We start from the raw sequence: 9,470 nt of genomic DNA, 5'->3' as shown, positions 1-9,470 counted from the left end.
GAGGAGGGAAGATGTCGGGATCGCCTCCGACCGCGGCCTCCGTGGAGCAACTCCGCTCCGATTGGCCGACCTGGCGGGCACCATGAACCTGAACGACGGTGGCGGTCTGGGGGTGGCGGAGCCGGACGACGACCTGATGGACGAGCTTCTGGACGACATCGCCCTGGCGCCCACCACCACCGTCGCCACGGCGCCCTCGGCCAACACCGCGGGGAGTCAGGGGTCGGCGAGGAGCTCGGGGGGAACCGGAGGAGGAGGAGGAGGGTTCGGCGGTGGTTTCGGCGGAGTCTCCAACTCGGGAAACAAGCCCTCCTCCTCCTCCGATTCCGGAATCAGACTCGGCTCCCCTTCCTCCACTCCCTCCTCCTCCTCCTCCTCCTCTCCTTCCTCCTCCTCCTCGCCCTCGACGGCGGCCATCAGCATCAACGGCTTCAGTAACTCCATCTTCGGCCCCCCACACCGCCTCCGGCGTGGGCTCCTCCTCCCCCTCCTCCTCCCTCCTGCGTCCCTCGCCCATGCAGACCATCCAGGAGAACAAGCAGACGTCCTTCTCCTGCATCTCGCGCTTCGGCAGCCAGACGCTGCAGGACCTCCTCAACGCGGATGGCGTTGTCGGCGGCGGCGGTCACGGTTGCCACGGCAGCAGCCCCAGCGACGTCATGATGACCCAGTCGGACCCGCTCATGTCCCAGGCCCAGCGCCGCCAACGCCGCCATCATCTCCTCCCAGAACTCCTCCTCCTCCCTGAGGAGTCGGAGCAACCTCCTCATGCTCCGCAGCGGCGACCCCATGATGACCTTCGGGGGGGTGGGAGGGGGACTCCTACAGGGAGGAGGAGGAGGAGGGAGGAGGAGGTGGGGGGGGCCTCATGCACCACCACAGCACCGGTGCCGGCGGAGGCGGAAGGCACCAACGACCACCACCACCCCCACCACCTCCTCCACCACCACAGCCAGGTGGGCGGGGGGGGGTCTTCTTCTCTCAGGGGTCTCTCGCTCAACGGGGGGGGGCTGAGCTTGGTGCACGAGGGCAACAACGCCAAGCAGCAGCATCAGCAGCTGCTGCACTCGCCGCTCGGGGGGCGGCGGGGAACGGCTCGTCGTCGTCCTCCTCCTCCTCCTCCATGATGCAGATCGACTCGTCCCTCTTCCTGAACGGGAGCGTGGGAGGCGGGGGAGGAGGAGGAGGAGGAGGAGAGGAGGGATCTGTCTGGGCGGCGGCGGCGCCGAGCGCTTCCCCGCGGACCTGGACCTGGACATGTTCAGCGGGAGTCTGGAGTGCGACATGGACTCCATCATCAGGAACGAGCTGATGGACGCGGACGGGCTGGACTTTAACTTCGACTCCCTGGCCAACCTGAACGGAGGCGTGGCCGGGGGCGTCTTCACCAGCACCAAGCAGAGCTCCCAGAGCTGGGTGCCGGGCTGAACCCCGGGCTGAAGCCAGGCCCCGGGAGAGGGGGCAGAGCAGGTGGGTAGGTGGGGGGGGGGGACTGGGTGTAGTAATAATAATAGTCTGTGAGCCAAAGCCGCCTGCTTTTTTGATGAACCTTTGTTTTGTCGGGTATTTTTTGTTTTTCTCTGCTGTTTCTTGTTGCTTTGGGGGTTCCTCTTCGAAATACAGGAGGGGTGCCCGGTGATATCCCCTGAGCATGTTCAGATATTGAAATCTCAATAAATACCTATTTTCGGGGATTTTGGTATTTCTGGCGGCTGTGTCTCAGGAGGTAGAGGAGCCGCCGTCTAATGATCGCAAGGTCGGCAGATCGGCGGTTCGAGCCCCGGCTGGCCACATGTCGAAGTTTCCTTGGGGCAAGACACTGAACCCCAAATTGCTCCCAGTGAGCGGGCCGGTGCCTTGCATGGTAGCTTGGCCACCATTGGTGTGTGAATGTGTGTGTGAACGGGTGAATGAGAGGCCGGTGTAAAGCGCTTTGGATAAAGGCGCCATATAAGTCCATTTACCATTCCATTTATTTTCGGGCACTCTGGTGTATATCTCAAAATGCTCAAGGAGGTACCCCCAAGCAACAAGAAACAGCAGAGAAAAGAACTTTACCTGACAAGACAACGTTCAACCCTTACAAGACATAGTTAAAACCACATATCAAAACATTATAAAATCAACAAAGCGAGAGAGAGAGGGAGAGAAGAAAAGAGAGAGAGAGAGATCTTTTTGTCCCCAGATGTTATTGAGTAAAGCAGGGGTAAACATGGTGATGAAGTTAGTGGTCAGAGAGTCATGTTGCCTGTCTGTGTTCTCCAGTTGATATGTGTGTAGTATGTTTATTACTACTATTATTATTATTATTATTATTATTATTATTATTATTATTATTATTATTATTACTACAAGTGCCAGACAACGAAATGCAGTTTAGCATCCAACCAGAAGTGCAAATAGTGCTATAAAGTAGTGATAGGTGATAGGTATAGTATGGTATGGCAAGTACGGTAGTTAGAGGTATATACAGGAGAGGATAGCAGTAAGCTATGGTAGCTAGGTACAGTTAAGGTAGCTATGTACAGTAATGGTAGATATGTACAGTTAAGCTAGCTAGGTACAGCTACGGTAGCTATGTACAGTAATGGTAGATATGTACAGTAATGGTAGCTATGTACAGTTAAGGTAGATATGTACAGTTAAGGTAGCTATGTACAGTTATGGTAGATATGTACAGTAATGGTAGATATGTACAGTTAAGGTAGCTAGGTACAGTTACGGTAGCTATGTACAGTAATGGTAGATATGTACAGTTACGGTAGATATGTACAGTTACGGTAGATATGTACAGTTAAGGTAGCTATGTACAGTAATGGTAGATATGTACAGTTAAGGTAGCTATGTACAGTAATGGTAGATATGTACAGTTATGGTAGCTATGTACAGTTACGGTAGATATGTACAGTTATGGTAGCTATGTACAGTTAAGGTAGATATGTACAGTTAAGGTAGATATGTACAGTTAAGGTAGCTATGTACAGTTATGGTAGATATGTACAGTTAAGGTAGCTATGTACAGTTATGGTAGTTATGTACAGTTAAGGTAGATATGTACAGTTAAGGTAGCTATGTACAGTTATGGTAGATATGTACAGTGAAGGTAGATATGTACAGTTAAGGTAGATATGTACAGTTACGGTAGATATGTACAGTTATGGTAGCTATGTACAGTTAAGGTAGATATGTACAGTTAAGGTAGATATGTACAGTTAAGGTAGCTATGTACAGTTATGGTAGATATGTACAGTTAAGGTAGCTATGTACAGTTATGGTAGTTATGTACAGTTAAGGTAGATATGTACAGTTAAGGTAGCTATGTACAGTTATGGTAGATATGTACAGTTAAGGTAGATATGTACAGTTAAGGTAGATATGTACAGTTAAGGTAGCTATGTACAGTTATGGTAGATATGTACAGTTAAGGTAGCTATGTACAGTTATGGTAGTTATGTACAGTTAAGGTAGATATGTACAGTTAAGGTAGCTATGTACAGTTATGGTAGATATGTACAGTTAAGGTAGATATGTACAGTTAAGGTAGATATGTACAGTTACGGTAGATATGTACAGTTATGGTAGTTATGTACAGTTAAGGCAGCTATGTACAGTTAAGGTAGATATGTACAGTTAAGGTAGCTATGTACAGTTAAGGTAGATATGTACAGTTAAGGTAGCTATGTACAGTTAAGGTAGATATGTACAGTTAAGGTAGCTATGTGCAGTTAAGGTAGATATGTACAGTTAAGGTAGATATGTACAGTTAAGGTAGCTATGTACAGTTAAGGTAGATATGTACAGTTAAGGTAGCTATGTACAGTTAAGGTAGATATGTACAGTTAAGGTAGCTATGTACAGTTAAGGTAGATAGGTACAGTTAAGGTAGATAGGTACAGTTACGGTAGCTATGTACAGTAATGGTAGATATGTACAGTTAAGGTAGATAGGTACAGTTACGGTAGCTATGTACAGTAATGGTAGATATGTACAGTTACGGTAGATATGTACAGTTACGGTAGATAGGTACAGTTACGGTAGCTATGTACAGTAATGGTAGATATGTACAGTTAAGGTAGCTATGTACAGTTAAGGTAGATATGTACAGTTACGGTAGCTATGTACAGTTACGGTAGATATGTACAGTTATGGTAGCTATGTACAGTTAAGGTAGATATGTACAGTTAAGGTAGATATGTACAGTTAAGGTAGCTATGTACAGTTATGGTAGATATGTACAGTTAAGGTAGATATGTACAGTTAAGGCAGCTATGTACAGTTAAGCTAAATATGTACAGTTAAGGTAGCTATGTACAGTTAAGGTAGATATGTACAGTTAAGGTAGATATGTACAGTTAAGGTAGATATGTACAGTTAAGGTAGCTATGTACAGTTAAGGTAGATATGTACAGTTAAGGTAGATATGTACAGTTAAGGTAGATATGTACAGTTAAGGTAGATATGTACAGTTAAGGTAGATAGGTACAGTTAAGGTAGATATGTACAGTTAAGGTAGATATGTACAGTTAAGGTAGATATGTACAGTTAAGGTAGATATGTACAGTTAAGGTAGATAGGTACAGTTAAGGTAGATATGTACAGTTAAGGTAGATATGTACAGTTAAGGTAGATAGGTACAGTTAAGGTAGATATGTACAGTTAAGGTAGATATGTACAGTTAAGGTAGATATGTACAGTTAAGGTAGATATGTACAGTTAAGGTAGATATGTACAGTATGGTGTATACAGATGAATAAATAGAGGCTATATCAAAAAGAGGTATGTGCAATGTGCAAAGGTAGTATTGTAAACAGCAGTAGTGCAGAGGGTGTTCACATTGACCAGGGTTGTGTGTGCAACAATAGTGTACAATAGAACTATATAGATGATGTAATCATTTCCTGTCTCCTCTCTCCATCTCCAGGTCCAAACCGTAGCGCAGAGAAGATCAGACACAAAACGTCCTTTTTGCCAAACCTGCCATCAGCACAACATGGAATAACAACGCAACACCTGTTTACAGACGACCTTCCAACGAGAGAACCTTGACCTTTGACCCTTCGCTCCCGACACTGACGGACTGGCGAACGATTTAAAAAGACAAAAGAGACTCACGAGACGCTGGCGTTGGTCCTCAGAACTCTCAGAACCCTCAGAACCCTCCTGCAGAACCAACAAACTGAGTGAAAAGCATCACAAACAAAACTCATCTCAGAATTATGCAATCTTCCGTGGAGAAACCCACACCCGTGAGAGAGGAATCCCTTAAAGACGTGATATCAGAGAGAGATATCAGAGAGAGATATCAGAGACTTTGTTTATTCAGGAAAAAATGTTTTTTTTCTGGTGGATTTTAAGGACAAGTGGGGAAGCAGGGTTGGTTATACAGTGCAGTAGCTCCTGTTGAAAAAGTGACACACGCAACAACAACAAAAGTCCCAACTAAAACAACGACAAGTGATGTGGTGTAAATCTGATTCCAGTGGTTTTCTGGGGTGTGTTACGTTGAAACTCTTCCCTGGGGTGTGTTACATTGAAAATCTTCCCTTTCGTTTTCACTCAGTGATTTTAAATGTTGAATGTTTTTGTTTTTTGAATTCCTGTTTTTATCATCACTGTTTCTGCACCAAAACTGTCTGTGTAAAAACAAAAGTATTGATGAAAAGGAGAGAGAGAGAGAGAGAGAGAGAGAAGAGGAGAATATCTGCACTCAAACAGCGACGACACACTCACACACACACACACTCACACTCACACTCACACACACACACACACACACACACCCTCCTAAATGATAACGCCATGCACTTCAGGTTTTTGTTTTTGTATTATTCATTTGTTTAATTAATTAGTCCAAATTTGAAATGACATATTGAAAAATAATAATAATAATAACAATAACACAATTATCCAATTAGCCGAATACTATAGAGACGTTGTCATCCTTTGTGTGTATCTAGCCATAAAAAAAGAAACGAAAAAAAGAAATATACGGAAAAACAACAAGAATAAAATCTGTCAACAGTTTCGTCCGACGGGTTGATGTTGGATACCGTCACAGTGAGCGCGTCAACACAAGGAAGAGGCCTAGAGGGACGGGAGCGGATTTAGGCTTTCCTAGCTATTATGTATGTGTGTGTGTGTGCGTGTGTGCGTGTGTGCGTGTGTGTGAGAGGGGAGGGGGGGGGGGGGAGTTGGTTCTGTCGAGGTGGTGTTAGCGCAGTATATGTAGCCAAAATTAATACCTATATCCTAGCGTTGTGAACATGTCCACGCCATAACGGGTGCTATATTAAAAAAGTACAATAAAATAAAAAACAGTGTTGAAGTCCAGGGGCGGAGTGTGAGAAGACATGCGTGTTTTTTTTGTTTTTTTTTAAGGTCTGCAGCTGCAGACGCAACCTGTAGCATGGCAGAGTGGCCGGGTGGGGGGGGGGTGTTAGGGTTTGGGGGAGGGGAGGGCTAGGTGGTTGTACAGTAGGGCTGTCCTCCTGGAAGCCATCTTGTTTTTTGATCTTGAGCAAAAAAAACTATAAGCTATCTGTGTATATTGCCAAATTACTTGAAAAAACATGTACGTACAGTAGGAGATGCTGGCAGCCAAAACCACGACACACTCACACGCAACGTACATACAACACACACGTACACACACAACACACAACACACACACACGTACACACACACATAGCGAAAAATAATAGCAGGGATATGTGTTTCTAGCTCTGCTTAAGTTGTGTGTTGTGAGCTTTTTTTGTGAGGCTTTGTTTGTTTTTTCGATGATATGCGTTCACCATCACTCAGGGGGGGACTGGGGGAGGAGGAGGACACGCCCCCTCTATGACATCACACACCAGGTCCCGTCTCCATGGTAACGGACACCGAATAAACAATGTCCTCTGTTCGGCAAAACAAAACAAAAAAGAAGAAAAAACGACGACAACAAAAAAAAAGTAGCGCTTTTTGTGTTTTTGTGAACTTTGTCAAACCTGTGAACCACGACCGTCAAGAGGAGGAAGAGGAGGAAGTGGAGGACATTTAGGATCAGGATGCGAGACTCTTTTTGCTCGGTCCTGTTTTTTTTTTTTTTTGGGGGGGGGGGGTTTGTCGTCTTTCTCCTCATGTGGGACTCATTACCCCCCCCTCTCCTCCCCCCTCCCCCTCCAGACACACACACACACACATACACACACACACATTTACTGTACACACACCACACACAACCTTCGCGGACACGCCCGGTGCTCCTACAGGTGCTCATACAGATCCAGTCCTGTGTCTCCCGAAGTGTGTGTTTCTGTGTGTGTGTGTGTGTGTGCGACTGTGTAGAGTGTGTTGTTAATCCTCCTCCCGGGGATGCGTTACCCTCTGTTATCCTTCCAGACGCGCATACAGCACAGCCCTCCTGTATGCATGGATGTACTTATGCATTATGATGAGAAAAACTGTGTGAAAATGCATAATAATAATATGCTCACTCTCTGTGTCCTCTTTAGTATATACTCATTGTAGTACTTGACCCTTGTTTTTGTTTTTTTGTTGTGATACCTCAGAAAAAGGAAAAAGGTCGAGTTGAAGAAGAAGGAGGAGGAGAAAGACAGAACAAAAATGCCATTGCTTGCCCCCCCCCCCCACACACACACACACAAACACACACACAAAAAGCTAGGCCGAAGCCACCATCAGTGTAGCATCTTGGATCCCTGGTATCCCCTTCTGTGTAGCTACCTACCTTCTGTGTAGCTACCTACCTTCTGTGTAGCTACTACCTACCTTCTGTGTAGCTACTACCTACCTTCTGTGTAGCTACTACCTACCTTCTGTGTAGCTACTACCTACCTTCTGTGTAGCTACCTACCTTCTGTGTAGCTACTACCTACCTTCTGTGTAGCTACTACCTACCTTCTGTGTAGCTACCTACCTTCTGTGTAGCTACTACCTACCTTCTGTGTAGCTACTACCTACCTTCTGTGTAGCTACTACCTACCTTCTGTGTAGCTACTACCTACCTTCTGTGTAGCTACCTACCTTCTGTGTAGCTAGCTATATGTGTAGCTACCCCAGAGCTAGCCTGTGTATTTCCACCCCTGTAGCCAGAGGCAGAGAAGAGGGGAGGAGAGGAGAGGGGGGAGAGGAGGGGGGAGAGGAGGAGGAGGAGGAGGGGATGCTTATAGAGGAGAGGGGGAGGAGTGTGTGTGTGTGTGTGTGTGTGTGTGTGTGTGTGTGTGTGTGTGTGTGTGTGTGTGTGTGTGTGTGTGTGTGTGTGTGTGTGTGTGTGTGTGTGTGTGTGTGTGTGTGTGTGTGTGTGTGTGTGTGTGTGTGTGTGTGTGTGCATGGCTGGGAGGGGGAGTCGACTACTGTAGCATTTGTGCTATTTGAGGTTTAGTGCATGCCCCGCCCCGCCCCCCATAGAGTATCACACACACACACACACACACACACACACACACATGACAAGCCTCCACATCGCCTATCGCCTGTGTATGTGTGTGTGTGTGTGTGCGCGCGTTTACATGTGTGTACCGAACATGAGTGTGTGTTGTACATATTATGGAAATGCAAAAACACCCAGGGGGAGGAAAAAAAACAAACTCTCTTCACGATCTCCCTCGCACACTACCACCATGGTCACATGACACTCGCACACTCGCAAGTACGCGCAGGGATGTCGAGTTCTAAAGCCCTAGTTAGTATATAGTACACAGGAGGAAAACAGTACATCGGAAACGTGAACCACCCATGACCAGACCTAAGATCCTTATCTAACACACTTCCACACTGACCTTCTCCTCTCAACCTTCTGGAAAGGTCCGCCCGCCACCACCACGCCTGTTTAACCTAAACTTCGTGCTCACACACAGGGGGCGGGGGGGTCTAAAGCCTTCCGAACCAGCCAGCCAGCGATGCTTTTCAACACGGCTTAGATATGTACAGAGAGACAGAGAGAGAGAGGGTGGGGTTAACCCCCGTCAACAAGGACAACGTTATGTTACACACACATGCACTCACTCACTTCTGTGCTAACACTTCAGTCTAGGTTAGAGGAGGGGGGGGGAGGAACTCGACCTTTGCCCCCTTCCTTCATGTCTGGACACTAGCCTAGTCTAGCCAGACACACACACAAAACAACACCCGCCACCACACACATGCACAATAGACAAGGACACGAGGAGACGCACCACTAGCTAACGTCGTCAACCCTCCCTCCTCCGCCCCCCCCCCCCCAGCCCACCTTCGTTAGCTCCACCCCCCCCTTCATCCTCTCCCTCCCTCCTTCCTTCCCTTCCGTCACATCTGAACTCTGACCTATAAACTCCCCATGACCCCCCCTCCCTCCTGTAGGTAATAATCACAACTTCTCCTCCCAGACTTGATGTTAGTGGGTATTTTCCTGTGTATTCCATTTTGAATTGTAATCTAGTTTGTATATGAAATGGTGCGCATGTAAATAAAGCTTGACGAGGCTCCACACT

At 46.8% G+C, this 9,470-nt stretch overlaps 1 pseudogene across 1 annotated transcript; it reads left to right on the top strand.

Annotated features, from left to right (window-relative positions):
* The first annotated feature begins 47 nt into the window (after window positions 1-47).
* On the top strand, window positions 48-1,428 carry LOC308175335 (forkhead box protein O3-like; annotated as a pseudogene). Its single transcript has 3 exons — window positions 48-264; window positions 421-807; window positions 953-1,428. The product of its transcript is annotated as a forkhead box protein O3-like (transcript).
* The last annotated feature ends 8,042 nt before the right edge of the window (window positions 1,429-9,470 follow it).

The sequence above is a fragment of the Nansenia antarctica genome, assembly GCF_963989245.1.
Source record: "Nansenia antarctica genome assembly, contig: SCAFFOLD_244, whole genome shotgun sequence".
Taxonomy (NCBI): Eukaryota; Metazoa; Chordata; class Actinopteri; order Argentiniformes; family Microstomatidae; genus Nansenia; species Nansenia antarctica.
Note: the sequence above shows the minus strand (reverse complement) of the source record. Positions and strands in the feature narration are given on the sequence as shown.